The sequence below is a fragment of the Macrotis lagotis genome, chromosome 4 (genome assembly GCF_037893015.1).
Source record: "Macrotis lagotis isolate mMagLag1 chromosome 4, bilby.v1.9.chrom.fasta, whole genome shotgun sequence".
Taxonomy (NCBI): Eukaryota; Metazoa; Chordata; class Mammalia; order Peramelemorphia; family Peramelidae; genus Macrotis; species Macrotis lagotis.
This window is the reverse complement of record NC_133661.1, coordinates 12730574-12743593: the sequence shown is the minus strand read 5'-3', so window position 1 is coordinate 12743593 and position 13020 is coordinate 12730574. Positions and strand designations below refer to the sequence as shown.

General features: G+C 41.9%; 1 protein-coding gene and 1 long non-coding RNA gene across 13 annotated transcripts in view; one reads left to right on the top strand and one right to left on the bottom strand.

The window, feature by feature from the left end:
* The window catches only part of SGMS1 (sphingomyelin synthase 1), a 232173-nt gene that overhangs the window by 44572 nt on the left and 174581 nt on the right, over positions 1-13020 (bottom strand). The window contains exon 1 of one of the 11 annotated variants that reach the window (XM_074232264.1): positions 495-1762. The exons of 9 other annotated variants lie outside the window; for them this stretch is intronic. The gene's annotated coding sequence lies outside the window, so the exon portion shown is untranslated. Of the gene's footprint in view, positions 1-494; positions 1763-13020 lie in introns of those variants that run through there. One more of the 11 variants, XM_074232267.1, reaches the window with a different exon arrangement.
* Positions 718-10852, top strand: LOC141520613 (uncharacterized). 2 transcript variants are annotated; one of them, XR_012477679.1, is made up of 3 exons: positions 718-1297; positions 8954-9049; positions 9436-10852. It is a non-coding gene; the product is annotated as an uncharacterized LOC141520613 (long non-coding RNA). The 2 variants fall into 2 exon arrangements; XR_012477680.1 differs by having other exon boundaries at positions 8954-9068.

Here is a 13020-nt window from a genome sequence, read left to right as displayed (position 1 = left end):
AAACAACACCATCCAAAGTTGAATGGACCTGGCTTCAGAGGTAGAACCAGATGGAGGGTTAGAGCTAGAAATGACTCTAACCTGCCATTTTACCAATGAAGAGGCCCAAAGAGCCAGAGGTACCCAAATCCAAATCTGCCCTAGCTGAGGAGGAAACCCTAGTCAAGGGTGCCGCAGGGGGGATTATTTGTCTATTTTTAGGTTAAACTGCCTAACCTCTAAAGTCCCTTTCGACCAAGATTTTGTGACTCTAAACCCAAGACTAGAACTGAATCCAGGACTCTCCATTACACCACCCTGTCTCTTGATCTGTAAAATTGGGACTGCTAGATTCTCAAGAAATCTTTTTCGGGTCACACTCCGGCCATAATTCTATTAAAACCAACAGGACTCAAGAGGTCCAATTTAAATTACTTATTGCCGGGATGAAGAGACTTGACAAAGCAGGACCTTCTCTGAACAACACCATTTTCCCGAGGTTCAAGCATCCTTACCACACTGTCCACCATCGATGGGTATCTCACTATGCCCACCAGAGTAAGGCCCGCTAGTAGAGGGAATGAAGAGATGTACCCATGGACCCTCGTGGCTAGGGTTCATTAGCCGCTCTGCACCCCGGTTCCGTGTGACTCCTGGCTTCACCAAGAAGAGCTTCTTGGGCCCTGGCTTCATGAGCCTCCCCTCACTTCTGGTTTGGTTAAATGACCACAGGAATTACACTGTTAAAAATAGCCCGCCACGTGTTGGCTGACATAACGTCTTTGGCAAAGAGCAGTTCCCTTGCGACATTTCTATGCAATACCTGAGCACATATAACATCAAATAACAAAGGTCAACATCAGCCTCAGGAACTGCAGATGGGGTGACTTAATGATTACCCCCAACAGAAGGAGGCAGCTCTTGGTGGGACAGAGAGAAGGGAACAGACCTACATGGACCCATGGACATGGATGACAGAGATGTGAAACGTTGCATGGATAACACTGGACCTGATCATGTACATGCTAGAGGGAACCCTCCCCCAATTACTTCCTCTAATATCATTGTAGAGCATTATGCTTGGGAAGAATGCATCTCTGCACAGGCCCTGCATGGAATCCTGGACCCCCATAGTTGCCTGGCTCAGACATCCCCTTTCAACAGAGGGCCCCGGGGGTCAACACTCACCTCTCCTGGAAATCACTTTGGATTTATCTGAGCCTATATTTGGAGGAGCTCCTCTTGACACCCCACCCCCAAGAAGAACACAAGCTCTTTGAAGGCAGGGACTCCCTCTCCATGGCACCTTTGGTCCAAGGTAAGCACTTGGGGGCTGCTGACCTCCAAATACCCAGATGGACCCCAGATTTCTTACACCAGGCTGACTGCAAGGTGAGAAGGGCTTTTAGCCACAGCAACCTTTGAACATCATCTAAGTTTACACCTATATTGGGGCCTGGTATGTTTTTAAATGCTGAGGAGGAGGGGACAGAGGAGATACAGACAGAGACAGAGGGACAGAGGAAAAGGGGAGAGAATAAGAAGAGAGAATCAGAACTAATAGAAAAGGAAAAAAAAATTATAAATCTTTCATGTCTATGAGAGGTGGATAAGGGAGCAATGCACTCTCAAAAGATAAATAGATGATAACTTTGCATGAAACTGAAAAACTTCTGCATAAACAAAATTAATGCACACACAAGATAAAGAAGGGGAAATCTTTTTTCTATCAAATTTCTCTAATAGTAGTTTACGAGAATGAAACTTTGTAAAGCTTTGTAAAGCATTTAGCAATGAATAAATACTTTTCTTCTTCTTTTCCTGGTGTCCATCCCCCGCTCCGCAATGGTCAAAAGATATTAAGATACTGTTTTCAAAAGAATCACAAACTATTAACAGCCATATCAAAAATGTTCAAAATCACTAATAACAAGAGAAATGCAAAGCAAAACAACCCTGAGGTTTCACCTTACACCCTGAAAATTGGCAAAAATAATAAAAGATGAAAATAGTTGATATTGGAGGGATCATGGGAAGACAGGTACACTCCTGCATGGTTGTTAGAATCGTGAAACTGGGGGCAATAATTTGGAATTTTTTAATAAAGCATTTTACTTAAATTATGTTATTTGACAGTCATAATAATTCTAAAAGTTAGATAGTATTATCACCATTTTATAGATGTGCACAGTTACATAACCTGTAAACAACTGGGTTCAAATCTGAATTCATGCCTTCCTGAGGTTTAAGTAATAAATGCACTTTACCATAGTTTATTATGCAAATAAAGTGATTCAAGAGTGATACCCTTTGACCCAGAGATTCCACAGATATAACCTAAAGAGATTACTGTTAAGAAAGTCTATTCCATCCCCCACCTCAAGGTAGAAAGTCCATGATTGTTGTACATTGCCCATGTTTTCTGATGACGTATTTATCAGTTTCATTGATTTCTATTCTTTCTATTCTCCTTTCTTTTTCTTTTCTTTCTTTTTTTTGTGGTGTGACTAGCTAGGAGGGAAATGGGAAGGGTATTTGGGAAAATTTTGGTGATGTTAAAAAAACTCACAAGTCATCATAAAATTTAATTTTAAAAAAACCCTAGCATCATGAGCAGAAAGTAGTTCTTGAAGAGTCTAAAACATAGGAGAGGCCAATATTTCTTCAACTGATCATTCACTCATTCCTTCATTCAAGGCAAGATTCATTAAATATTTATGATTTATTATGTCCAAGTCCTTGCTGTATTCCTTACAAGGACTTTGCTTTTCTTTTTCTTTACTTCTAATAAACAAAGGGAGATACAAATAGGACGGTAATTTTTTTAAAAGACATTTGTTGGGGCAGCTAGGTGGTGCAGTGGATAGGACACCGGTCCTGGAGTCAGGAGGGCCTGAGTTAAAATCAACTTAATAATTGCCTAGCTGTGTGACCTTGGGCAAGCCATTTAACCCCAGTGCCTTAAATTTAAAAAAAAAAAAAAAACATTTGTTATTTGTTTGTCCTCTGTTCTCAAAGAAAACCACACATCAGGGAGGTGATGCCATGAAAAGCAAGTGAATTAGATTTGAGTGAGGGGTGCTGTGCTAAGTCCCCAGCCTCACTTTTCTCCTCTGGAGCCCTCTGGGTCCCCAGGCTAAATATGATCAGAACACTGGAGAAGGCCCTATTAAGTGACTTGCCCAAAGTCATACAGCTAGTAAGAGTCACATGTCTGAGGCTGGATTTGAACTCAGATCCTCCTGGTACTCTATCCACTGTTCCCCCTAGCTGCCCCTAGAGGAAATCTAAGGATTGGTAGAAGATCAGAGACAGAAGCCCAGATAAGCAGGACAGCTTTGAAAACTATAACACATAACAAAAATCTTCATTTCACGTACAATCCTTGTGTTGTTTAACTTAGTACATGGAAATGTCCATTTTGTGTAGAATCTGTAAAAAGACAATTAGATTGGGGGTGGGTGGGAGAAATCACTGACCTCAGGAGTGGCAATTTCAGTGTTAGCTTGCGGGGGGGAGGAAAGGATAAAAATGCACACAGATAAATTCCTAGTTATGAAGAGACAGGAGCAAAGGGGAGAGTCATTCTAGACTTAGTAGCCACCTAGCTTCTCTTGGTAAATCCTGTTTTTCCTTTGGCAGGGAAGTTGGACCTTAGAAATATGAGATGCTTGCTTCAAGACACTGGCTTGAATATTTCTGTTGTGTGCCAGCTTTGGGGGCAGGCTCAAATACCACACAGGGATCTGCTTTCATCACCTCCTAGGGAAAAAAACAGCAACCCTAACCCTGAGGCAAGGCCAGAGTCGGAGACAGAGACAGGGAAGGATCCTTCCATTCTGTTCCACCTCATCCTTCTAAAGCTTCTTTTTGGTCACTGATTCAGCTCTCTCGGACACAGCCAAACACAAAACCCAAGATCTCTACTATATATAGTAGTAAACATAAATCCAATCACTGGCTCCTATTCTAACTCTAGCCCTGAGGGTCTAAAAATAGAACTAATCCAAGTTCTCAGAATAGGATAATAGTAACAATAATGATAACGAGATGACCAGTGTTCTCAGAATAAACAATAAAGAAAGGTTAAAATTGTACAAGACTTTGTCTCATAGAACTGAAAGAGCAAATTCCAAGCCTGGAATCAAAAGCCCCTACAGGAACAACACCCTCCTGATGGATGAGTCTCACAAATCTGTTTACAGACAAGAAGTTGGTACTAGTACTTCAGAATAAGGTACCCCCACAAAGTTCCAAAAAGGTTAAATAACCATTGTTCCGTAACTGATAAGTGAAGGGGGGGGCGGCTATGTGGCACAGTGGATAAAGCACAGGCCCTGGAGTCAGGAGGACCTGAATTCAAATCTGACCTCAAACACTGAATTATCTAGCTGTGTGGCCTTGGGTAAGCCACTTAACCCCATTGCCTTGCAAAAAAAAAACTAAAAAAAAAATTAAAAGGAAAAAAATAAGTGAAGGGTAAGCATTGAAACTGTGAAAACTCCACATGGATCCACCAGAATTCAATACCAGAAAGTTGTCCACAAATTCCCATTCTATAAAATGCAAATCCCAAATTAACTCTTCCAGAACTCAACCATCAACACAGTAAGGTTTGTTGCCCACATCCACATGACATGGATCCATAGAAGTTTAAGAACCAAAAAAGTGCAAAAACCACTATCATACTGAATACACATATCTCTAAGATTCAGAGAAAGACTTGCAAAATATAGAGAACCAGGAGAAGAAATTAAAACATGTGTGAACAAGACAGCTGCCCCAGCTACCCCTGGGCACTGTGCTAAGTGCTTTAAAAACATCTCATTTGATCTTCACAACAACCTGGAATAAGTGTTGTCATTATCCTCATTTTACAGACAAGAAAACTGAGGCAAACATTGACTTGCTAAGCTAGGGTGTGTTTGGGGCTGGATTTCACTTCAGGTCTTTCCTCATCTTAGGCTTGACAATCCATCCACTGTGTCACCTAGTTGTAGGTCAACACAAACCTGTTGTCTACAGTCGCCCAAACATAACCCTGACCTGTAAAAATTTAGAATAACATTTTTAACAATTGTTGCCATATCATACTTAGAATCACGTGACAAAAAGTTACTGAAATAGAGAGACTAGCACAAAGTGTGAAGGGACAGGAGAAGGTTAATTAGATCAGACCCACTGACCTCTACCTGCTGTAGACATTCCTGGGATGGATGCTCTTAGTGAATGGACTCAAAATGAGTTTTATCTTCTAATATTTTTATTCAGTCACAAAAGGCTGTTTTGCACAACAATCTACAGAATAATCGACATTCAAGAGTAACCAGCAAAAGAGAGCAGCATGTGGGGTAGTTCAATAGAGGAGAGGGAGACAGTCCCTTCCCTATGCAATATAACAGGTATGCTATCTTGCAAAAGTTAACCTGTTGTCTCGATTTGACAGATGATGAAACTGAGGTTCATAATGCCTCTGAGGTCTTCTGGCTCCATATCATGACCATAGACAAGTCACCTTACCTCTAAAGCCAAAGGCAATTGGGACTGTGGTTTACAGAAGCTCTCATATTTACTCAGGATTTTTTTTTTTAAAAAGGGATTTATGGCTCTTCCTGTAGTCTAATATATTGCACCTAGGAATTTTTGGATTTAGTCTCCTCGCTTTAAAGAACTCTCTCCAGGGCTGGCCCCTAAAAGTCCTTTTTCACCTACCAATTAACCTTTCTAGAAAAGACTCATTATGAGGCTAAAGAGAGAAAACATTATTTTCTATGACTTGAATTCTTTAAAAAAGCAAACAATCTATCCATATAATATCCTATACATATATAGCTTATATGTATGTATACTATATATAAATATTGGACTGACAAAAATGAATGAAAAATATTTTACCTAGCACTTACTCCATAGTAAACACCATAGAAAATCATAAGATGATAAGATACTAGTTTTTCTCTTACTTTGTTTAATTTTCTAATAAATATCTATACAATCCCTAAGAAGTAGGAATATTAATATTAATCTACATTTCACAGATAAGAACTAAAATATATATATGTATATATATCATGTTTCTATTACACTGTCTTCCCTTGAGATGATAAATGGATGATAATTGAGGAAGTGATAAATGGGGCCCAAGCTTCCCTGCCAGAATTTAAACACTGGATGATGTTACCTCAAAATGAATTTGAAAACACATTTTTCAGAAGCCAAAAATAGCCCAATAGATGGAAGGACCTGGAGTCCCAGCTAAGGGGGTAGAGGAGAGAATATTGGACTGGGGATTGAGATGAGTCCAGATTCTTCCCCTGACAAGTTGTGGCATTTCCTCACTGAGTTCCAATCACTTGGTCTAGAAAATGGGCCATGCGGCCATTCTTCAGTCTCCTTGGCTCCCGATAGTCTTTGGGAAAAAAAACAAACTCCTCCATTTGATATGAGAGACCTTCACAACTGTGTAAATAAAATGGCTAAAATGTCCATTTGACCTTAGAGATGTCACCATTGAGCAAATATTTCAAGTAGGTCACTGATTAAAGGGGGAAAAAAAGGTTCCCTATACCTCAAAATATTTACAGCAGCACTTTTTGTGGGAGCAAATAATTGAAAAAAAAATAAGATGGGTATATAGATGTAATGGAAAATTCCTGGGGCAGCTAGGTAGCACAGTAGATAAAAGTACCAGCCCTGGAGTCAGGAGGACCTGAATTCAAATTCAGTCTTAGACACTCACTGGTCACTTTCCTCAACTGTCAAATGAGTAGGAGAAGGAAATGGCAAACAAGTCCAAAGTTTTTGCCAAAAAAACCAAACAAACCCATATGGGGTCATGAAGGGTTGGACACAACTGAAATGTCTCAAGGACAACAACAACAAAAAGAAAAGGAAGAATGTCATGAATATGGAGAAGCCAGGAAAGAGTTCTGTGAACCGAGAAGAGAACGAAGTAAGCAGTCAGCAATTCATCCACTGGTTACAACCACCTCCATGAAAGACCATCCACCGCCAAACAAGAGAACGAATATTGCGGAATTAGAAGTAGAGCAAGCACAACCCCCACAAAGAACGCCACAAAGCTGTCCTTAGCCCACTCCATTTGGTTCTCAATCTTATGGATTTTCAGATTGTTAAAATAATATAGTGATCCACTTAGAGCCCATGTTTTCCATCTTTTTCTTAAATTTTTAAAAATATGATGTGGTGCAGTGGATGGAGCACAGGTCCTGGAGACAGGAGGAGCTGAGTTCAAATCCAACCTCAGACACTTGATACTAGTTATGTGACCTTGAGCAATGTGTCCATTGCCTTAAAAATGCCTAGACATATATATTTTATATATCCCTACACATACACACATATGTCTGGATGTATAGGGATGTCTCGGAGAAGGAAAAGGGAATATAAGGGGAAATGTCAGTGGTCCCTTAACAAAAAAGTATTCATATAAATAAAGAATGTAGAATTGGAGCTGTGATATTCAACGGCAATGACTGGTTGAAGTATTTAATCTGACCCTCTCCTGTCTCATCTCCATATGATCTGGAGTTTGTTATTATGAGGGTTAAGGTCTCCCAGGTTTTTTATTAACATCTATAAAAGAGACTGCCAACAACTTACAGACACTTGTCTGAGTTCATCCTTTAGACCCCTGACCAAGATGGCCAATTTCCACTCAAAAACATTCCTTTCTTTTCCTCTTTGGGTCCAGACCTATGATTTCATTGGAGGGGAGGCCGCCTCCCAGCCCTGCCTCTCCTGGGACTCAGAGAGTTGGTCTCAAGAGTGACCGGGAGGCAACATGACCGCTCAGCGCAGTCTCAGGGGCAGAGGTCACATGGGTCCCCCCCCCACCTCTGAGATCACTCCCGATGCTTTATGTCCTTCTGTCTCTCTATTCACTGCCTTTTCTATCCACTTTAAAAACCCAATGTTTCAGAGACTGTTTTCTTTAAAAACAAAGAAAAATGTGAACCCAAAATGGAAGTCATTATAGCATGATAGAGAATAATATTAACTAATGTTTATATACTTCCTACTCTTTGCCAGACACTATGGTAAATGCCGGAGGGGCTGATACATCCATACACCCCCCACACACACACTTACAGGTGAGATAACTGAAGGAGACAGAGTAATCTGCCCAGAGTCACACACCTGAGCAGTGTCTTGGACTGGATCTGAACCACTGCACTCCCTAGCTACGGACGGTTCCAGACACCTGGTCCTCAGGGATAAGCCTTCGGAGGTTGTCTGAGATTCGGAGGTTAGCTAGGAAGGGACAGAGGGGAGCCTTGCCCCCCAGGCTGTCACCTGACCGGAATTCCCCCCAGCTCTCCCAGTTGCTCAAAACCCACCTCAGAAGGAGATCCTTCTTCTCCAAACTCTTCGCCTCTTCCCACTGAGATCATCTCTCCTTTACAAACTACAAATCTTGCTTGTAAATAGCTGTTTACATGAGATCTCCACCACTACAAGAATGAAAGTTCCTTGAGGGTAGGCCCAAGCTGTTGCCTTTCTCTGTACCCGTCATGCTTAGCATCCTACTCACTAATGGAGACACAATCGGTTAATTCCCTTCTAAAAGGGGTCTTCCCAGACCCAGGACACAGACTCAGGGGGTCTCTATCACCTCCCTTATTCCAGACTCTAAGCCTTCACTCTGAGATCAACCAGTTAACGAGAATTTCTAAGCACTTTCTGTATGGTGGATACTAAGGATACTAAGAAAAAATTATAACAGTCCCTGCTCTCAAGGGAGCTTACATTCTGCTGAGGAGGAGACACATGCCATAAAAGTGCACACACACGCACACACACATCTACCTATCTGTGTATGCACATGCATATTCAAAAATAAATACAATTCTGTTAAGGTTGGAGAGCAGCTGGATCATGCCACCAATTTATGAACTACAGTCGAGAAACATCCCTCCTAACAAGTATTTGTGCAATTTATTTCTCATTTTAGAAGAATTTGACCTTCTGGGAAAAAAATCTTTCTTGGATTCTCTACAAACTTGATTTTAGAGAAAAATGAATGGATGAAAGATGGATAGACTGCTGGGTAGGTGGATGGATAATGGGTAAGTGGATGGCTAGGTGGATGGATGGATGGATGGATGGGTGGATGGGTGGATGGGTGAGATGGCCAGGAAATGGCATGGAGGTCTGTTCCAGGCAAGATGAAGTAAAATCTCATGAATGTGTGTGGGGCGGGGGGGATGGAAGAAGAGAAGGGCCAGAAGCAGTATCCAAGGAGAGATGACCCTACCTTCCCAAGAACTCTATCACAGAGATATTTCAGGAGCAGACCCAATTCCAGAAGAAGCTCCTCTTCTCCCTGGCCCAGGCTAGCTAAGTTTGGAGGTAGCTAGAAAAGAGGGGAGGGAGGTCAACCTGAGGGCTGGGTAAAAAACCTCTTTTAAAAAAAAACCATCTCTTCCACTCTAGAAGGGGTGCCATCTGGATTGGTGGAGGGAGTAACCCACGTGGAGAACACAGCTTTGGAAGTCAGCAATGGTCGGACGGAGATGAGGCACTGGGTTCCAAAACACTGAGTGAAGAAAACATGGCACTACAGAAAAACAGATTTGAATTCTAACAGTCAGAAAAATGCTTCGGCTATCATCGCCATGCAAAAACAACTACTCTAATTTATCTGACCGGTAATAAAATGTCTAAGTCCATTTTTATATCACAGGCCTTGAGGCCACTTAAGCCATTTCAAAGATGGATTTAACAGTTTTACTGGAGGGGAAGGGGGGACAGTGTGTGAATTTTTAGATGCTTACCATGGAACACTGTGTTATAATGACAGACTTTCCTGAATAAAGCATAAGGCCTACAAATAATTCTCTTCAGGGAAGTCAGCAAAGGAATGGGATTTGTGTCTAAGCTTTAGTCTTTAAAAGGGGCTGAGGTAATTTGGAGCTTGTCCCAAAATCCCTGCTCCCTGAAGAGTTCCAAGGCTGGAATATAAGAATCATTTCTCAGGCATCAAAAACATCTGGGTCTGGGAAGAATGGAAACCATAGTGAGTCCTGAGACAAAAGCCTGCAGGCACCCTGGTAGGGAGGCAAGATGGGAGGGGACTGGAATCTTCTACCAAGAAGCTATGACAAGAAGGGCCATGTTGAAGAAGGGGCCAGAAGCCAAAATTAGCCCAAACCAAGGCACTGGGGAGATGGAGGCCTAAAAAATGGACTCAGAGGTAGGAGAAAGAGGTAGGCTGAAGATGGAAAGGAAAAAAAAAAGCTTTCCATAAGCTTGGTTCTTTCCTTTGCTAAAACAGAGGAAAAGGGGCTTTATTTAGAGGTTAAATATTGGTTCTGTCAATTGTTGAGTCTCTCCTTGCTCTTCAGTACTATGAGGCCACTGGACTAAGATGGACTCTCTAAGGCCCCTTCCATCTCTAAATCATCTCAGATCTGTGGTCTGGGATTGGAGCTTGGACACAGGTCAGGAGGAGAGCCAGTCAAACAGTACCAAATGTAGGTGGGTCCAGAGCTGGCTACAACCAGGTCAGGGTCACCCATGAGGCCACGATGCTCCTGGCTCTGCTTTGGAGGACATAATGATTAAGTCTAATTATTGGATAATTATTGGAGTGATGGAGTCCACTATCATATGACCCTACCCCAATCTTCTCTTTTAGGAGCCCCCCAAAAATGCTTGGATGACCTTGCCATTGTGATCCTTGTCTCTCTTCTGGGGGTGAATAATAACAGGTCTAATTCCTTCCAAAAATGAACACAACGCCCAGGCAGATTCTGGTCAGGACAGCTCATGGTAATGGAGGAATCCCTTCCCCCAGGGTGACGCAGATGGCATGAAACCTTTTGGCAGGCTGGTCAAGCTGCCAGACCCCTTCTCTGAAAAATATATTAAAATGCAAAAAATATAAAAAAATTTTAAAAAAATTAAAAAAATGCAAAAAGTAAAAAGAAACCAGAAGGACATAGTCAACTGCAATCATAAGCAATCTAGCGGGAGGTTCAATTACTATCATAATTGTGATAAGTCCCTATCTGTAGACATCAGCATCAGCTGAAATGCAATCCCCAATTCAGGGATTTGTTTATATTGGTGAGAAGCTAGTGCTGTCATGGTTTGGTTCCTACATTTGTAATGGAAGGAAATGTGGCATTTTAGATAGAGGTTAGGAAAACTAAAAATGTGGGGACTTTCCCCTATTCAAGTTCACAGATGACCTGGAGTCTCTGGGCCCCAGGTTAAGAACCGCTGGTGGAGTCTCCATGCAGGCAAAGATGCTATTTGCTTTGGGGCTGCAATGTCACACTGTGAACAGCCCAAACCGAGCTCACAGTCTGTTGAAATCTCAACAAATGCCTGGCCATACAATCGCCATTCATTCTCATTTCTTTCTTAATCCACATGTTGGACTTTGGATTTTTATAATATACTCCAATTTCTCAATGGTCTTCCTAAAAACGCATTTCAAGTATGTGCCCCAAAGGGACATGAGAGGCCATCTTCCATGTGAGGGAACTGAGGCCAACATAGGTTAAATAACTTACAAAAGGTCTTTAGTTATCCGAGCCAGGATTTGAACTGAAGTCCTTGGACTCCTGTTTGAATGATTTTTCCTACTGTGTCGTCCTTCCCTAAATGCTGAATATATTTCCAGGCTAACTCACAAAATTTTATTTAAATGAAGTAGCATCTCATTTAAGAGTTGGTTGGTTGTTTATTTTTTGCCTTTCTAGTAAGCATTCTCCCCTCCCTCCTTGAAGACGTTACTTTGGCCTCATTTATCTGTGGCCTAGCATTCCAATTCTCCACCCAGTGTCTGGCACATAGTAGTCATTTTTAGAATATTGTGAAACTGTCCTGAAATGAACCCATGTCAGAGATGAAATCCAGAGGCCCCCGGGGATTGGCTCAGCTCTGCAAGGACAAGGACCCCCAGGGCTCCCTCCTAAGCAGCCTTCTCCCAGCTAGGTGAGGGTGTTGACTGCAGGGAATTTCAACATGGTGGACAGGCCAAATAATCATGATCCCCCCCAAACAACAGGCTTCTCATTACAAACAATGGGAATCAGGCCACGGTTCCTTTGTTCTGAATCCCCCTAGACCAGCAGGGTTTCCCTTAGGTTTGGGGGAAGGGGATCTCCTCAACCTTCGGGGTCACAACTGGTCACCTCCAGTAGAGAATACTGATGAGGTGAAGAGATAGGTAGAGTAGACCCTTCTAGAGGGTCTGTAAGCCCTCCTTCCTTGGAGGGTCTGATACTCCTTTTCTTCAGGTATCACTTTCTGTATGATGGCTTTCATATGAAGACACTGGATGGTGTTTAGAGTCTGAAGAGTTGGGTTCAAATTCAACCTCACCTACTTACTAGCTGTGGGACTCTGGGCACATCACTTCAATTCTGTTTGCCTCTGCTTTCTCAGCCATAAAAACATATAGCAGCTATCTCAAAGACCAAGACTTTATCTAGTCACTGTATATGAGCTATTATGATGGCATTTGTTGGCTGAACTTATGCTACATATATTTTTATGAATTTATCATCTCCTCTTTTAGAAGTCCTGTAGGAGGTGGAATTGTTCCATTCTCTGTAGTAGTACCCCCATCATGGAGCACCTCGCCTGCGTATAGAGTAGGGGTTTGCTGATTGTTGACAGATTGGTAGCAACGTGGTCCAGTGGTCAAGAGAGTTGAACATGGACTCAGAAAGTCCTGGGTTCAAGTCTTACTTGAGAACATTGACTAGCTGAGAAATGTGGAGCCTCAGTTTTTTCATTTGTAAAATGAGGGGGTTCAAGAGTCTTGTGGGCCCCTTCCTACTCTACATTTACAGTGATGAGTTTATGAATTTCAAAAATAACATCTTTTGATATAAAAAAGCTAAAAAGCTACATTCTAAGCTAAATAAGGATAGATGTGGCTCAGCTTTTCATATTCCCACCCCACCCCCATAATAACTGGCCTCTCCATCACAATATTTTTTAAAGTTGCTGGGGGGTCTTTCACAGCTATTCAACTTGGAAGAGCAGTTATTTTCCCTGGCC